At 36.8% G+C, this 19,930-nt stretch overlaps 1 long non-coding RNA gene across 1 annotated transcript; it reads right to left on the minus strand.

The window, feature by feature from the left end:
• Positions 1 to 12,825: 12,825 nt before the first annotated feature.
• Positions 12,826 to 17,859, minus strand: LOC107518264. Its single transcript, XR_004951342.1, has 3 exons — positions 17,532 to 17,859; positions 13,725 to 13,822; positions 12,826 to 13,043 (listed from the first exon to the last, which is right to left on the minus strand). It is a non-coding gene; the product is annotated as an uncharacterized LOC107518264 (long non-coding RNA).
• Positions 17,860 to 19,930: the final 2,071 nt, after the last annotated feature.

A 19,930-nucleotide genomic window follows, 5' to 3' on the forward strand; every position in this document is an offset into this window, starting at 1 on the left:
CTTTCAGATATGAACTTTGTAATAGTTCTTTGTAACTGCAGAGAGAGAAAACAACAGACTCAGCGGATAAGTAAGAAAGTTATTATAACACATTTGCAGCTCTAAAACCAGTATTCAAATCAATAATGCATGTCATTTTCAGACAGTTAAAATCTAAAAACTATCTTTAGGAGTTTTAAAGACTGTTACAGGTCCTCTGCTTTTTGTTGGCCCTGTTTTCACTGCTGAATCCCCACTGAATGTACAGGAAGGGAGAAAAGAAAGATGAAAGAGCTCTTTGCTTCTGACAGCTTTGATTCCAGCCCGAGCAAAGCATTACATTTGGAAATCAGCGTGCCCTCTTATTGAGCCTGGCAGCCAGCCAGCTGACAAGAAAGAGCCATTGCTCTGGACAAGGCCACCAGCACAGGGGCCGATGTGCCCTTTCTCTGCAGCCCCAGCTGGCACCACACTGCTCAGCAGGAAACATCTCTGCAGGGGATGCAGAGAGCCTTCGGCAAAGTCAAAGTGTTCATGAAAGGAAGTACTCGGGCACAACAGATCATATTTTCCCTGTCATCATCATCATCATCATCATCATCATCATCATCATCATCATCATCATCATCGTATAATTACAAAGGTTCAAACATTACTAAGCCACCCCGCCCAAAAAATAGACCTTCTTCTTCTTTTTTTTTTTTTTAAGAGGCTAGTGGAAGAAGGTTAACTCCAAGAGAGCTCATCAGCAATCATGAATTTTAATACTTAAAATGCATAAAGGCACTATGCCCATCTACTGTGTCCCCCCAAATGTGTAACACACACATTCCATCTGCCTTTTTGAGTCTTTGTTCTGACTGTACAGAGTGAAGGGGTAAATTCCACAGCCGATAACAAATGTTCTTTTCCAGGAAGAGGAAATGGCACATAATAGAAAAGTGGTTTTATTGGGCATTAGTTCTTTGAAATCAAATGTGAGAAAAATATCACATTTTAAACTGTTCCCTAAACATTGAAGGATATTTCAGGACCCAAGACAACCGCTTGCAGCTAACTATATTCTTGATCAAGTGCCAAATCTAACATCATTCAGTGTTTAGGTCAAAGAGATTCATTTTCCCCTACAAGGCTGCAGAAACTGAACAAGAAGAAAAATTTAATAGTGTGTGGGTGTGTTTCTGAGTGCATGACCTCCATGTTATTTGCTATTATCGCACATTATATTTTTTCTTCAGAGCACTTCCACAACTGTAATTAAAGAATGTGTTTTCCAAGGCTCTTATTTCCTGGTTGCCTCTGTCAATGGACTAGAAGTTCCATGGGAAATGGGATCAAGTTTAACTTACTCATTATTAGATTTCTCTATGTCCACTGCAGAGCTGGGAGCATAGAATGCATTTGTTAAATATTTGCTTAACAAATGAGGACGAGAAAGGGATAGTGAGAAGAACAGAGGGGAAGCCCATTTTTAAAACTGTTGAGAATATGATTAAAAATCAAGTATATGATATATATCATAAATATATGATATATCTGATATATCATATACATTCTATCAAACCACCTTCATCCTGAAGAAAGAGAACAAGTGAAGACTGTGAACCCACAGGGAAAAGGCCACATTTGCAGGGGCAGCAAATATTGACTGAACTCCATCTTGGGACAAAAAAAAAGAGCTCAGCTTTCAAAGAATGTATTCTTTACCTAGGAAGACTGGTTAAAATACACATAAAAGGATTGGATAAAAAGAAGCTTAAAGCATGTGTGTTTTTTTCAGTGACCCCTAGAGCTGTCAGGAAGGGGGGACCCGCCTGAATGCAGCAGGATAATATTGGTCCTCTCAAAACTGTCTCAAACTGTGATCTTTTCTGCATCAGAGTCACTTTGCGGGCTTATTAAAATGCAAAATAGTAGGCCCTACCTAAACTAAGACCTACTGAATAAGAATCTATAGGCTGAATATTAGAGGTGTATTTTTTATTTTTAGGACTTTCTTGGTTGAATCTTTCAAACATTAAAATTTGAGAATCTTTGCCAACTCAAAAAGGGTAACTTGCCATAATATAAATTGAGAAAATAGCTCTTAAAAATTCTATATTTAATAAATTTCATTAAACTGTGATATTAAAATATGCTATTGGCTCTGATCAAAAATGTAAAATATTTCCTCAGCCGCTTTGGTGTGTTTAAATTGGGCGCTGTCTTGTTTTGACATTTTCACTTTTTATAAATGCTTCCCATATCTGGGATGAATGGAGCCGCAGGTAAAAGAAGGGGAGGGAGTATGAACAATGCAAAAGAGATAGATGAGAAATAAATCATGCAAGATTATTTTTTAAAAAATTATATAACAATAGGCAGTCACTGGTTATATTTAAGCAGGATCAAGAAAGAGTCTACTTTAGTTCTGACATTTGTAAAAGCTCTTCCTGGGAGCAGGACAGAGAATAGTGAAAGGAATGGGGATGAGTAAAACTGAGGATACAGAGAAGGAATGATAACAGTTGCTATGCTCCTAGAGAGCTACAGGTGAGAGAAGATGGTGGCTTTGGATCAGCATATTGGTAGTAAGAATGTAGACATGCACAACTTTAAGAGACGTACAAGAGGTCAATTTTACAAACCTTGGTGATTGGATGCTTAGACGAAGAAGCAGTAAGAATGACTTCCAGGTTTTTGAATTGGACAATTGGATCGTGATGGCATTGACTTAGATAGGAAAGCTTGGAAGATGATAACCAGGTTGGTGTGGTTAAGAGGAGATGGGAAGAATTCATTAATTTAATTTTGCATATTTAGAGTTTGAAGTAGTGACAGAAAGTCCAAGTAAAGAAATTCATTAAAAACATACATCTAGAATTTTAAGGAAAGATTTAACTAGGATCAAAAACATAGCTTTAGGTGTCTCCTGAAAATGAATGAAAATTAAAACCATAAATACATAGAGACAGTGAGAAAACTGAGATAAAAAGTGAGTCTAGGATAGAGGCATAAAGAATAGCAATATTTAAAGGAGAAGCAGGTGAAGAGGAGTATAGGAAAGAAATCAAAGGAAACTTCCAGAAGGGTAAAGGAGATAAGGAGAACAAGGCAGTTAAGAGAAGAGAATATTTTTAGATGAAAGGAATAATCTATGGTGGTGATAATGTTGTGAGGTCAAGTTCAGAATGACTGTGCCTACAGGTTTACAAAAGACACCCACACAAAGGAAATGAGAAAGACTTCATGATATATAGAATTAAATTTCACAGTAGAGGCAGTGCCAAAGGTGATGAAATGTAGAAGATAATCCAGTTAAAAGTTTCAAGAAAGTATTCTGTTTGCCCAGAAGAGGTGAGGAATGAGTTAATTCTTAATGAATAATGGTTGTCCAGATAACTGAAGAAAATTTTATGTTAAATATTAAGTCCCAATGTTTTGGGGACCCAATCCCTTTATGACAATGTATAATGATATTATAGCAATTTTAACCATAGTCACTATACCTACTGGCTTCTGATTTTTTTAAGTGAATATTTATTATTTTAAAGCTATCTGGGATTCATTCATTAAACCTCTATTAACTGTCTCTAATTCCACTTGACTAGATAGCTCTTCCTAATTTTAAATCCCCTTGGATACGGTCAAGCTGTCTTCTCCCCCTTTCCTCTTCTAGGTTCCATGGTTCCATGGGTGACTTCTACCTAGAACCCTTCTTAGATTATTTTATGGATGATACAATTGGATCTTTTTAGTTCCCAAATGACAGGACAGTCTACAAATCATAAACTACCACACACGAAAACTGGAACCTTCCTTAGATGTATTTTAGTCCATTTCCCAAGGTACAAAATTTAGGCCAAGAAATGTAAATTAACTTACCTGAGGCCACACAACAAAAAAATTAGAATTAGACCAGGTAACTCCAGTCTAGGACTAATTGCCTTTCAGTAAATGTTCTATTTCCTCACTGCGTTTTAACCCTGGTCCTCGGGAAGGTGAAAGTTTGCCATAGTGACTGGTTCAGATTATAAGCACATGGAACAATGAGACTCGATTCCAGGATTTTGTCTGCACTATTGGGGAAACACACCCTTTTTGACCATTGTGTTTGAATTTGAGCTGCTACCATCATCTTACTCTTTCAAGGGAAGAATTCACCTGGAAATGAGCTCACAGAGCAGAAGGCAAAGGCAAAAGGCAGAGAGAAACCAACATTTAGTGCCACCATATGGGCTACTTGTCAAGTCATGCCTGATTAAGAGCCCTGCCCTTGAAGGTGTCACCTAATCCGATTCTCAAATTTCTCTTTCTGTATAAACCAGTCTATATTGTGTCTTCTGTCACTTATAACTGGAAGGGTCCTGCTTAATATATCTTTAAGTCTTCCACTGCCCCTCAACTGTGAAAGTCTGGAGGACCCTCATGGAGGTGAAATGCATTGGTTCTAAGAAGCTTAAAAGCTGTAGAAGAGTCACAGGCAATCTTTTATATTAAACCAATTTTCCCATGCTCACACCACGTCATGAGAAAGCCCTGCCTTGAACAAGCAGACCTTCTTAGTTCTGCCTTTTCTTTTTGATTCACTACAGAATCTGGGTAAAGAGTCTATAGTCCTTCTGATTCTTGAAGAAAGTAATCATTGGACCCTGGTGCCCATGCTGGGAATGATCTGGCTCAACATTCCCAAAAACTATATCAAGGAGCCCTTGAAATCAACTTATCTCCCTGCTGATTAAACTCAAAGAGAGTTTTCAAAAATAAGAGTTGATTGCTCAATAAGAAAAAAAAAAAAAACAAAACATAGTTTTGGCATGGTTTTTCTCACACTAATTACAAACTTATAGTGAGAGATTCAACATCATGTATCTCTGTGCAAAGGATAAAGGCAAGGAAGTGATTTGGGGTAGGAAAGGTACGAGTCTTAGGAGCAGAAAACCTAGGCCTGGTCTGAATTCTGCTCCTTACTAGCTGTGTAACTTCGCCATCTTTGAACTATAGTCTGGACTATATCTCTGGGTTTAGCTATTTCTAGACTTATTGGTAGAATAAAGAAGCTGAGTTATTTGTTTCTTTGGTAGCTACTTGTCCAATAAGAGTATATCAGAATCATTGAGGTAATACATATTAGGGTCAGGTAATCTAGGATTCTCACATTGAATTTTGCTGCTGCATCACCTTGCACAAGTACTCTAACCTCTTTAATCATCTGTTTCATACTCTAGAAATTATGGGGAATAAAAGTATTTATATTTTAGGGATATTTTAAGGATTAAATAAGATTATACATATAATTTAACTCACATTATAAATTAAACAAGTTATAATAATTGACTTATAATTTTATAAAAGTTCCCAAAGATATAATAAAAGATAAACTATTTTAAAGCTAGGAACCCTTTTGTTTAAGGTGATTCAGGTACAGCTTAAAACCACAGAGCCTAGGATAAATGTACATGGCAGGTGGGAGGGAGGAGTGGTCATCTTTATAGTTTTTTCTTTTTTTATTGCTTAAGCAAGTTAATGTATGGAGTATATATATACATTTTTTAGCTTTTTTTTTAAAAAGGAAATATCACACGAGAATGAAAGAAAAAATCTCTTCTGAGTGGGACCCCTTTTACAAGGTATTAGTAGAAAAAAGGTGAAATTGTTTTGTTTTGTTTTGTTTTTTCTATACCCCCAGAATCTTCCCTCTGGTCCATGAGTTTATTAGGGCATGGGCCCTTTAAAATTGTCTTGGAAGTCTAGAAGGCGGCCAGCCTGTTTCATATGCCAGGCATTAAACTTTTCCTGCTTTGTCTAGGCAGCATGAGGACAATTCAGTATACTCCTCTTTCCCCCTAAAACCTTTGTTACAGCACCACAGAATTTGAATGTCTTAGGTTAAAAAAAAAGTTTAGTCTTAACGTAGAATTGTCTGAAAAAATGACTTCTGTATTAGATAACTTAAACGTGTTAGACAATGATAAAACATATCCTTTAAAATTTATTTTTTCAAAAGACTGGTAGAAGAGGTCTAAATTTCGACATCTGAAAAGACTTCCATCTTTTTTACAGCCTCATTTCTCAACTGGCTTCTTGAAGAAATATGACAGAAACAGTTGCTTTGGAGAACAGTGAAATTATACTTAATACAGCAATGAGTAAATCTCTCCTCTGCAGCGTTTCACTTCTAATCGGTCTTCACTAATAGTGAAGAGACATTGGGAGCATAATTTACACTTCACACAAAAGGAAAAAAAAAGAAGACTAGAATAATTTATGACATTTACATCTCTAACCCAAACATGAAACAGGAGGGAAACCAATTTTCGATCACACAAAATGGTGATTTATAGGAGAAAGAGAATGATTGATTTATCTTCATGTGGGAAATGAAAATATCCAAGAACAAATCATTGTGATAAAGAAAAAAAAAAGTACAGAAAGAGAAACAAGCATCATGCAAATATCTTTGATTTAAAAACCTTTCTTTTTTTTTTTTTTTTGTTTGTGCCTAGAAAAAGTAAGACACTACCCTTATTCCAGTCAAACATAATGAAGATTGATTCTTGAAGGGGTTGGAGCCTCAATTTGGGCTGAAATGTTTCCTCCCACTGGAAATGTTCTGTATCAGACCCTCCTTCCACTGCACACTTTAAATTTAATTACTTCCTTTACAAACTAAAGAAATTATGCTTCTCAAGCACAGTTCAAAAATGCTGAGCTGATGCGGGATCCTGGCATGGAGGTAACATTTTGCTCAAAATTTCCCCAGTTCATCTTGGAAGTTTCTTTCTCTGAAAAAGATGTCAGTTTTTCCCCCACTAAGTCCCATATGAAATGGGGGAGTCTATATCCTAAAATTCACTAGTTCTGGAACATTCAAATCTACTTTCAGCCATGAATGCCTTCTTCAGATGCTTTTTTTTGATTAAGGGTGTCACTCACATATAGGTAGTTCTCTAGTTAAAGAACTATTTTATCCCAGAAGTCTATGTGTCAACCCTTTGGTTCTTAGCTTATGTTTCCTTATAGGTACAATATTTAAACAGATTGGCTGATTCTAAGGTCAAGAGTGTATTTCAGCTATATTATAGGTTATATGCTTTTTGTAGGTTTTGAAAGAAAAATGCTTTCTGAGATCTTTTTAAGACCAAACCTGCTAGGAATATAAAATAGTGCAGCTACTTTAGAAAACAGTCTGTCAGTTCCTCAAATGATTAGACAAAAAGTGACCATATGATCCAGCAATTCCACTCTTAGATATATACTCAAGAGAAATGAAAACATATGTTTACATAATAACTTGTACACAAATGTTTATAGCATCATTATTCATAAGAGCCAGAGGGAGGAACAACTCAATATCTACCAATAGATGAATGAATAAGCAAAATGTCCACACAATAAAATATTATTCAGAAGAAAGAGGAATTAAATACTGATGTATGCTATAATTTGGATGAACCTTCAAAACATTATGAACCAGTCAAAAAGTCCATATGTTATATGACTCTTTTTGTATGGAAGTCTAAAATGGAGAAATCTACAGAGTCAGAGAGATTAGCTGTTGCTGAGAGTTCAGGTGGGATGTGGGGAATGGAGGTGACGTCTAAATTGTACTACGTTTCTCTTCAAGGAGCTGAAAATGTTCTAAAATTGTGGTGACGATTGTGTATATCTGTGAATAGACTAAAACCATTAATTTGTATACATTAATAGGTGAATTATATGGTATAAAAATTAAATCTCAATAAAGCTTTTTTAAAAAGAGTATATCTATTTACTCTACCTCAATACAGGCTATCCATCAGCAGGGTTAATTTGCGACCTCTTACCTGAACCTAGATTTATAAAACAAAATCTTAGTTATTCTGCATTTATATTGTATCATATTTAAAGCCCTTGATAGCTAGTCAAGTTCATTCACAATTCAGGTAAAAATGAATTATGGTTGCTCTACAAAGGAAGTGATATCCTAAATGAAATTCAACTTGAATAATCATTTTTCTTTTTTACTAAAGACATTCTCTACATAGTCTGTATAATTTCTTTTTATAAGGTATAGAATATTGGTCTCACAGTTAGAAAAAATTAAATTAAAAAAAAATTTTGGCAGACAGTGTGGGTGGTGGTGATTTGGGTTTTTTTCTTTGCTACACCTCCATAGATCTAGCAAATACTCAAAAAATATGAGTGGACCGGACCTTCTAAATGGAGATGAACGGGGAAAGAAAGTGATTAGAAGACATCATTATGATTGATTTTCAAATTGACAGAAGTCAAATCTTGAGAAAAGATATAGATATACATATATATCCTTATATATACATATGTAATATATATTAGTACATACATTGTGTCCCCTACCCCACACCCATTATAGGTCTAAACTTATGATAAATCTGGAATTGGTAATAGTTAAGAAACAAATTAACTAAACTCCAGATCTGTTTTACTTAATAATATTATGCATTTACTATCCAGCTGAATAAATATCAAAGAATGAAGGTGTTTGATGCTAAGAACAGTGAGGTCAGCCCTAGGGAACCTCAGGCCCCTCTCTCGATGGGAATTCTCACATCTGCCACTTAAATAGGAAATTAAAAGCCAAGAAGTCTTGTCCTGTACTGAAGGAAATAGGACCAGAGTGAGACAAGGATTCACTGATACCTAAGGAGAAAGAAGTCAAATTTAAAAATAACTTACTCTCTCCTTCACAGACTTCAAGGGCAGAAGCAAAGAGGTAGGTTATTAGACTCTGTAGGTAGCTTTTCTTTCTTCTTTCCACACAATTGACCTAGTCTTAAAATGGGTGCGTGCTTGCAAAATTTTCATAACCCAAGGTTATTTTATATCTTGAGTGATCCTATAACATCAGAAATGTTTTAGAGAAAGCAGTATGGCCAACAGGGAACAAAGGGTTAAAACTATTAGATGTCAAATGACCTTTAATACTCATATCTGATAACTTACACTAATTGAGTCAAAAACTCAACCTGCCAGTCCTCATGCTAAGCACTTAACATAAATGATTTCACTATATTCCAATGGAAACCTATGCAGTAGCTACTATAGTTGCCTCTGCTTTACAGATGGGAAAATTGAATGACTTACCCAAGCTTATAAGTAGTTGAAGCCAGAGCTTAAACCAAGATCTGTCTGCCTTTAAAGCACATTGTCTTAAAAGATCACCACTTTTCACTGCTTCTTTGAAATTCCTGAGTAATATAAATCACCTCTGTTTAACTGTCAGTTTAACCTATATTAAGTATTAGAATTAATAAACAAATTTAGCAAGATTTGAGATATAAAATAATTTTAATTTTCATATACTAGTACACTGCAGAACGAGCTTTCAGAAAGACCAATACACGTCTGAGAAAGTGCTCCACTTCTTCGGTCAACAGAGAAATGCAAATTAACATCACTGCACAATACCTACAGCTACATACAGCTACATACGCACTCAAACAGCCGAAAAGAAAAAGGCAAGTGCTAGCCCCTACATGGAGCAACTAGTTTACTTCTCATTGGCAGTGCGGAAATTTCTAGTTGTTCCTCGTTTGTGCTCACCCTTGTCTTCAGCTGCTTTGGCGGTCAGTAGCTACTTAAAGTTGAACCCCATGACCCACCCATTCTATTTCATGGTATATACCTAAGAGAAACCTGTACATATGCCTAGAACAAGTCATTTTTATATGTAACCATGTGAATACATTTCACAAACATAATAATGAGAGGAAGATGGCAGGTAAGGAGAGCATCTACTATAGGCTTCTGTTTATATAAACTTCCCGAACTACTCTCTGATATTAGAAGTCAGGATGATGGGCGAAGGTCAGTGACTGGAAGGCACCTGAGGAAACTTTTGGGGGCTGGCAATGTTTTATGTTTGATTTAGTTGCTGGTTGGATGGGTGTGCACACATTATAAAAATTCACTGAAGCGTACACTTATGATTTATGCCCTTTTCCATATGTTTGTTATACTTCAATAAAAAGGTAATAAAAAAGTAAAAAGTCACCTTATAAATTTCCATTTGCTTAAGAAAAATTAAGACTCTTGAGGGTCAGATACTGCATCCAGCACTAGATCTTTATCTAGGGTCTTTTGTTCTGCCAAATTCATAGATTAGTGAGGGAGTTCAGTGAATTCATTAGTTACTTGGAGTGAAATTGAGTATAGTTTACTGTGTTTCTTTTTAGTGGAGCATCACTTCATTAGTTTCTATTCATCTGTACCATGTCTGTGAGGGCAGTGATCGTTTGCCATGGTGAGGATCAATACTGATGACTTGAGAAGATTGTTCTCTTTCTTAGCAAGAAACACCTGCAAGATTTCCCCTTCTTGTCAGCCTATCCTTTAAGAAGTTTCAATCCCACTTTTTGCTTACTCTTCCAGGCTACTACATACAGAATTCTTTCCAACAAGAAAATATATACATATAGGTGATAGATAGACAGATAGAAGGGCTTGAAAAAAATTAGAGATTGCCTCTTGTTTCTTTCCCCTGGGTATCTAATTTCAAGGTGGGTGACAGAGAAACAAAAAGAAAGATGACCTACCCCAATCCATAGAGCTAATTAGTAACAAAACTCAGATTAAAATCCAATTCTTGTGATGGCTTGTCTGTGCTCTCCTCATGGCACTGGGCTTCTCCATGATCTTGTAACTGTCATTATTTAATCTCTGGGGTTTGCCATTAAGATGTTACTTGTCGCCCTGCAACACTGCAATTTTTTTCGAGACAGAGATTATGCCTTATCCAACCCAGGGCATGATACACACTAGGCTTTTTCATAGTTACCTGCTAGCCGATTCAGTCGGCCACAATCAATTATTTCACACATTATCCAGATTACATTTCCTCAGACCACGTAAGGAAGAGAAAATGACAGTATAAAATAAAATAGAATGGTCTTTGGGAGCATAGACAGTCATGGTTAGGTTAACAACCCTTAAATTCCCCAGGCCTCCCTTAATCCCTACTTGCCACGGATGAAGAACTACACAGAAGAAATTTACCAAAGGCAGCTTTGCTGGCTCTTACTTCAGTCCTCCATTTACTTGGAACTGAAAATCAAAGGAGACAAATGATATTTTCATTTTATCTGAACTCACATCCATTTTCCATCAAATTTCCATTTTTCCCCTTAAATGGGTGCATTTTATTTTTTGGCTTATTATTTATTATCATTTCATTTATTTAGAAATGGAAACTTCGAGCAGTTTGATTAAGAGATTAAACAACCAGACTTTCAAGATCTAAAAATAATCTAGGTATGGGGTGCATTAGGTTTCAAAATATTTGAGGTTTTGATCAAATCTCTAAATACATTATTGCCAAATATTCTCCTTCTTTTAAAATGTTAAACACATGTATGTTTTAAGGGAAATTCATTACGAAGTTTTCAGAATCACTACTAAAGATACGTGAGCTTTTTAAAAAGGCTTTTTTAAAAAAAAAAAAAAAGTAAGAAAAATTATTTCTAAAACAAATTAAAGGGCGAGGAAATTCTGATCTTAAAAACATAATTATTTAATCTCATGTCTTAATTAACCCTTGTAAAGCTACAGATATTAATTCAGTTAAATATCTTCAACTTTCCCAAGAAAAGTTTCTCAAGAATCTAACATCAGTTGACCACCTAAGATGCTGTTCATTTTATGTCTGGTGCTTTATTTATTTTTTAGAGAACAGTTCTTTGATGAAGAAATAATTAATTCCTGAGTGGTTGAATCACTTGCTCAATATTTAAAAGAAAGAAAATGATAGAGCTGGGATTTCATACCAAATCTGCTTAATTCTAAAGACTGAACTTTCAGAAGAATTGTCATTTGAGTGTCTTTAAGCTGGCTTGTGATGAGATACAAAATAAATACTATGAAATTATAAACTTTTATTACTTTCTAGGGTGAGAAGAAAAATATAAGAGAAATAAAGAACAAGAAATAAAGCACCATGAAATAAAGCTGCCAAAGATATTTTTATGTCATGAAAATTTTTAGCCTTCAATATGCCCAGCCAGGACTTCCTAATGGCATCTGAAAATACTCTCTAGGAGCTAACAATTAATTGGCAAAGTTAAATAAATGAACAGAAATTACCACAGCAATGAGTACTATCTTTTATTGTGGCACAAAAGCATCTTTTCAGCACTTAATGGAAAAAGGATGCCAGAAGAAGAAAGAAATGCTCATGGCTTAAAAATGACTTCCAAGGAATGACTGAAGTAGATCAAAGACACTATGTTAGAGAAAGCTAAGTCCTGATGAATCATATTATTTCATTTCAACTCAACTCAACGTGCATTTAATGCAATCATAGAGATGCTTGAGCAACCCATCCAAAAAATATCATGGACACTCAGTCGATTTGAATTTGAAAAATTACCATGAAATAAGATACCAGCAAGCAAAGTGATACAAGCAGTTTTTGAGCAAATTAAAGCATCTGTGATTATTTTGGAATCATGGTGATAGGTCAGAGCCAGAAGTTACCACTATCATCTCCACTTTTGAGAGACAAAAAGAATCTCCACGAAAGCAAAGGTCTGCCCAAGGTCATGTGACCCAGCAGAAAATAAGTCTACCCATTAAGTTTCTTCTCCCCCATCCCAAAGCTCCTTCTCGGTTGGACAGATTAAACAAAAGACACAGATACAGACAGATATAATCATATGTTAGACTGTTTATCATGCTAGCCAATATTCATCATTAGGTGTTGGCAACACAGACACTCTAAAGGATTATAGAGTTGACTGTCTCCCGGTTTAAATAAAACCAACAGATGGCAGCATCTCAGCATGCTTTCCCTGGGGCAGTTTCCATGGGAAATGAAGAATGTTGTCACCTTGAGAAGGGTGAGGTCTAATGATCAGAGAATTCCAGAGAAATCTAGTGACTGCTCAGTTTTCCTGTATGTATGATTACATGCCAAGTTCTTAAATTGGACAAGAAATTTCTAGGGAGCAAGTAAACAAGTACAGTACCAGGTAAACCAGCAGAACAGACTTCCACTTCTATTCCTGCATCTGGAGGCGTTAGGAAACAGGGAGTCACTTCCAGGATTCTAAGTTCCAGACATGGGAGGGCTATGAGACAATCAGAGAAATCCTTCCTCATTAAAAGAATTACCCAAGGCCATTTGGGAATTTTCACTGTGTCTTTGGTCAATCACACTTTATAAATAAAACAATAGTAGATATCATAACTACCATTTATTGAGCAGCGATTACATGCCAGGTGTCCTAACAGAAACAATGACAACGATGACAAACATTTTGCAGATGGATGTGAAAGTAGCTTGTTCAGTGTCAAACATTATGTGTAGAACAGGGATTTACAACCAGATTAATCTAGCCAAAACTCACATCGATTTAAAACCATAACATCCCACCTTCCACAAAATGCAATCTCACCATTCTTCCCTGATGTGTGTTTAGAAGAAGAAATTTATGATGCTATCTATATGCTCTCCCGTGACTCTGAGTAAAGACCAGTTTTAAAGGGTGGATTTTTTCCCCCCTCCTCTATCTTGAACCATAAAATTGAGCACTTGACTTAGGATATTTCAAAGACATAAAAAGATTTAGAAAATGGAGATCGGTCATTAATTAAAGCAGTTTTCTGTGGAGGGATGCAAATGGAATGAGAAACTGGGGTGAGCCTGTTGCTTTTAAATGACCATAACATATATTTGGCTGCAGAGATACTCCTGGACCAATTAATCAATTCTGCTATCCTTTTCTATTCAAACTTTGAGCAGAACTTACTTCATCTAGAGAAATTGCCTTGCAAGGCCATAAAAACATCAGGATGGCAAAATCACTTCTTGAGCAAAGCAAAGTCTCAGGCTTTCCATCAGATGTTCCTAAAGATGAATGAGAAGAAACTGGGATATAATTTTACTCTCGACCAGCCATGAAACGCTCAGGCAGATAAATTACCAAGAAAAATCAGACAATAGGTGGAATGTCAAGGGTATGATTTTTTCTCATCTCTTCTATTACCTTCAATTTGTTCTTTTTCTGGGTAGCAGCAAACGTAAAAGAATAAGAATGGCTTTAGCAGCAGAACTATATTAGGGTAAAATGGCTATGCTCGTTAAACGGGAATGCAAAATGAACAAAGCACCAATATCAAACCACTGTGTGATGGCCCTCCACTTAACTGGCATCTCCTATCTCCTTCTGTCAGGATCTCTCTGGGAGTGGTGGGCAGACAAACGCAGTTTCAGCTAATGTGATAGCCCGTGAAAGAATTAATTTCCTTTTTTGGGGACTTTGGTAATTTTTCTGGAGAAGTAGCAAAAAAAATAAACACAATTCCAGGGTTGGTGACTCTAACAAATACTCCACTCACTGAGCAGCAGAGTAAAAGACCTAAATCGGAGGTCACTCCCTTCTCTGGACTGGGCCAAATTTTAGTTCTTTAAGATGAACAATGAAGCAGAAACATTCATCTGAGAGACTAAGAATGACCAATGTTTTCCTTTACTGTAGCCTCTTCTCCACACTCTAAAATAGCACTCACTGTTTCAGCTCTCTTCTTATGTGATCTTTTTTCCTCTACTGAAAATCTCAACAGGTATAGACCATCCACCTGTTCTGGAGCAGACACAAGGGTTTTGCTTTCCTTTCAGTGACAACTCCAAAGGGGAGAGGTGTTTTAGCTCCTTTTCCTCAATGTCCATTGGGCAAAGATGCTTGGCAGTGATTTTCCTTTATTTCCTCTGAGGCAAGTTCGGTGGGCGTCCCCACTCTCTTTGAAAGCATTTGAAAAAGTAAGGGGGTGCAATGTTAGCCAGAGGTTTTTAGGGGAATGCAGTAGTCATCACATGTTTCATTCGTTACCATGTATGAAATGTATGTTTCTGAGAAAACAACACGTGTATCTCAATGCAACCGGCTTAATAGTTCAATTTTATTGAAATCATATATTAAGTAGTGAATGTTAGGCTGCTCCAGGTTTATAAAAGGGAATTTGGACAACAGTCTCCCCAAACACATACCACTCCCGATGGAATGCTGAGTTCAAATCTTAGCTCGGTCTTTCATTAATTGGACAGTTATTGGACCTCATTAAGCCTAAGTGTCCACCACTGAGATATGAGAATATAGGACTGTAGCATTTTATACCAGGAATGAGTTCCTGAAGATTTCTCACCATTTAAAATTTGCAAAATTCAGAACTAATTTTCCTATAGTGGTACATGTAAAGTGGAATTCACATTATTTCAAAATTTGTGCATTTCTTTATGCATTTCTGTTTCAAATTTGCATAAAGTAAAACCTCATTGTAATGATAATAGTACTATAACTTCAAGACTTTTTTTTTTTTTTTTGAAGAATAAGTGAAATAATCCATACATACAAATACTAAGCACCTGGCACAATGCTCACTAAATAATCATTGCGAGTATAATTATGTCGTTACTATTATTGCTATTACTGCTGTTACTATTGTTATTATCATCATCAGTACCCTTAACCTTGTATGTTCCAATCTACATCATCTGAAAGACAATGAATTCTCTTTCAGAGTAACTCCATCACTTAAAAAAAAAATCTAATTTTCTAAAAAAAATTGGTCCCTTCAGAATTGCTTTGCCTGAATTATGCTGGAGAAGGAACATAATCGCATCAAAGATGATTACGTAAAGAGTCCTGTGAAATGTGCCACTGCTCTCTTTAGACTTTGGCCACCACATCGTGCAAGAAAAATTCCTGACTGATCTGTTTTCCAGGAATGCGAAGAGTGAAAGGATCATTTTAAAATAATAAACCCTATGAGTGGGGTAACTGACAAATCTTTCCTCTGAAAACTGTAAAGAGCCACAGCCAAATTTGTAGCTTGTCTAGGACATTTATATATCATAGGGCCTCTTATCTCTCTCTCACCTTTGTTAACCTTTCTTCTTTTTCCCCACCTTTAATTCATACTACTTTTCATATGGAATGTACTCTTATAAACTCTTTGCAATCCTTTCTGGAGGAAGAGTGTGTGAATGAATGAATGAATGAATGGAAGAATTACTTTAAAATAAAAGATGAGGAGGGGCACATAGAACAGCTTCGAAATACATGCTTGCTGTTAGAAATCGTCTAAGACACTGTTGAAATTTCTAAAGTAGAGTTTCATTATCTCCTGCAATGGGCAGCCATCTTTTTTGCAGGCCCAGCATCAGTCCATCTGTTTCCCTTTGGGAAATACTTCGTCCTAATCACAGGCCTTGTGGTTTCTGTGGAACAGATACCACGCCTGGCTCCCGGGCACTTGACCCAGCATAGGGGCACCTCACCTATCTCTGGCCTCAGGGATTGATTAATCAATGGGTTTGTATCTTAGCTGGGAGAATGTGGGTCACTCCTGGGATTTCAGGTATAATTATTGGAAAGAGGTCCTATTGCTGCTAGTATTGTTCAACTGGTATGATATAAGCTTGGCAAACCTAGGGGACACCATGTAGCAAGAGTGCTTGAAAACTGGGTTGAGAGAAGGACTTGAGAGAATCACGGTGTGGATGACAGCCTTCCGGAATCTACCTAAAAGTAAAACCAACAGCTTATGAACTTTTCTGTTATGTAACAGTTAATCTCCCTTTCCATTTAAGTTAATTTGAGTTATTTGCAACGGAGTTCTACCTATTATTCCAGCTCAAGTACTAATATTTCAGCTGGTTATTCTCTTGCTGAATATAAAGTGAAAAATTAAATAAAAAGAAATGAAAAGTCAAAATTGTGAAGCACCTCTACCAATCTCCTTTAGAGGCATACCAATGTGCTTCAACATTATTCTAGCCATTTCCTTGCAGTCAGTGGTTCATAATTGAGAAAGTTAAGATTTGTGTTCCCCAATTTCTGGAACTTAAATGGAAACTTAAAGACAAAGAAAAAATAGTCTTCAAATCAATATGCTGCAAATAGGTGTTGCAGATCTGTGATGGTAGCTTCAGAGTTTGAGATGAAACAAAGACTCTTGTAAGCATATGTAACTCTTTCTCCACTAAGAACTCACTCTACACACAGTTCTAACATGCTTCCCAGTGATACCAGTTAGGACCACCATCATATTGTTAAATGACCAGTGGCCTCAGATTCAGTCTTTGTGGAGGATATTTTGGGAGATATATATGGCAACTTTCATGCCTATCAACTTTATACAGGGTCTTCTATAATTGCTCCCGAAATACCTGTGTCTTGAGTACACTTTCCATTCACCTCTCATGCTGTAACCAGAGCCAGCTTTCTAAAATGCACATTGGATCATGCCCTTCCCTAGGGTAAAGGTCGAACTCCTTCACAGCAGTATGGTGAGGCTGTGTGCACTCTGCCCCATCTACCCTTCCAGCCTTGCCTCGTGTGATTCTCCAGTCTGCCTGGCTCCTGGCTCCCTGATCTTCGGTTCCCCAATGTGTCACATTCTCTCTTTCCTCAGGGACTTTGTATATGTTATCTCTTTTGTCTAGCATGTTTTTTGCATTGCAAGTCTAAGTCAGATTCAATTTATACAATATATGATCATAGAAGTATATTCCTTTCCATCAGGGAAATTTTCTCATATTGTTATTAAACACTCACCTCATGGCGACAGGATCATGGGTTGCCCACCAGACAGTCTGTTCCAGGAGAGTAGAAGTTGTGGATGGCCGAGCTGCCAGGCGTCTCAGGAGTCTATTGCACGGTCTGAAATTTCTAATTTTCAATTTTCCACCTTTGTTGTATACCCCTTTTTAGCAGCATTTGATAAAAATAATCACTTCGGCCATGACACATTTCCTATTTCCACTTCTGGGGTTCTCTCAGGCCATCCCCACTCCTGGACGCTGCTCCTGTCTCCTTCACTGGATCCATCTCCTTATCCATCTTCTAAACAGTTGTATATTCTGCTTTCATCATCTGACTGAAAGAGACTAAAGGGTAGAAAAAGTCACAGAGAGAAAGATGCCCATTGCTATAGTAGTTATAATAACAAGCAATTTGGAAGCAATTTAAATGTTCAATACTAATGGAATGGTAGAGAAAACTGTGACGACATTCACTTCATGGAATATCATGCTGCTAGCAAAAGTAAGAACTATGTAATCTGTCTGGAAATGGGAAAAATTTCTGTAGTATAATGTTCTATGAAAATCAGTGTAAACAAAAAATTATACTTCACTATAATTTTGCAAAAATTCATATTAAAAAAGACCTGATGAACATTAAAAATTAAATACTGTTAGAGTGATGAGATTATGAGCATTTTCCCTTTATTTTTCAAACGTTTGTATTTTATGAAGGGTATGTGTGTAGAGATAGAAAGAAAATAATTGTGAAGTCATGTACCACATAACAACATTTCAGTCAGTGATGGACGGCATAGACGAAGAGGGTCGCATAAGGTTGCAATGGAGCTGAAAAATTCCTATCTCCTGTGACACCGTAGCTGTCTTAACTTCATAACACAATGCGTTACTCATATTACTCATGTGTTTATGAGTCAACAAACCTACTGTGCTTCCATTTGGAATAAAAGCATATCACGTACAATTTTGCATAGCACATAATACTTGATAATGATAATAAATGACTATGTTACTGGTTCGTGCACTTGCTAAACTATACTTTTTATCATTGTTTTAGAGTATACTCTGTTTATTATAAGAAAAGTTTGCTGTAAAATAGTGTGCCTGTCTCGCTGCGAGCAGCCTCATGCATCTCACGTTTGCTCTGTCTCACGTCATTTTCTCTTGTGCTTAAGTTTATCTCGTGTCGTTTTGTGCAGGACTGTGCTGTACAGGTTTGCAGCCTCAGAACCATAGGCTACAGTATGTAGCCTAGGTGCACAGTGGGTAATACCATCTAGGTAGGTGTTAAGTGCACTTTGTGATGTTCTCACAATAACAAAATCACCTAGGAGCATTTCTAAGAATGCTATCTCCATTGTTAAATGGCACATGGCTGTACTATAATTTTTGAAATATAACAAAAATGAGTTTATTTATAGAAATGTTATCAAAAAAATGAAACCACTAAGAGGTATCCCAAAATATGTTATGCAGGAAATTCCTGTAATTGCAGTACTGGGAGAGATATCACGCCTCCGATGCTAACACCAAGCTCTCCCAAGGCTGGGGATTCTACCAGAAGGTCTTGCTGCCCGCTCTTCCCTGGGAGCCTTGTGAGTTGTTCTGTCCTCCTCCTGGAAAGAAGGGGGCACGTTGGCCTTTGTAGGCCATTGGAAACTCCATCCTCCTCTTCAGGTTCTTTTCATTTTATTTGCTTCAAGAAAACTATTTCAAGCCAATGAGTTCCAGTAAGCAGCAGGACAAACATTAACCTTTTTGCTCTGCCCTAAGCAGCCATTGTAACCACAGGCACTCCTCAGATTCTGCAGGGAAAACCAAACTTAATTGATTTCCAGTAGCTCTTGAGGATGAATTTGCACCACCAACTTCCTTTAAAACAGAACCTTGCATCTTCCTCTTCAAAAGATGTTGTCTTACAGCCGGGGAAAGAAATAAATAGACTTTTCACAGCAGTCCTTTGCTGGAGAAAACACTCTGAATTACTACAGAGTAAGTCCTGCAGTCACAACTAATGGAACACGATTGTGGAGCTGTAACACTCCCAAGTATAATTAAGACTACAGCAGTCCATGGAAATAAACTGACGTAACTCTGTAAACTGCATTATAATCTTGTGGATGATAAAAGGCGAGTTCACATAGTTTCAGCCTAATAGTAATAAGCTGACAATACAGTTTGTATGCACAGTGTCTGGCACCACGTTAACATTTATTCTTTGCTACAACCTTGGAAGCCCCATTATCTGTTTTACAGACAGATAAACTGAGGCTTAATGAGGCTTAATGAGGCGTTCTCTCTCTCTCTCTCTCTCTCTCTCTCTCTCTCTTCCTCTCTCTCTCTCTCTCTCTCTCTCTCTCTCTCTCTCTCTCTCTCTCTCTCTCTCTCTCTCCCTCTCCTTTTTGTTTGTGT

Source organism: Rousettus aegyptiacus, unplaced genomic scaffold, assembly GCF_014176215.1.
Source record: "Rousettus aegyptiacus isolate mRouAeg1 unplaced genomic scaffold, mRouAeg1.p scaffold_m13_p_6, whole genome shotgun sequence".
Classification (NCBI taxonomy): domain Eukaryota; kingdom Metazoa; phylum Chordata; class Mammalia; order Chiroptera; family Pteropodidae; genus Rousettus; species Rousettus aegyptiacus.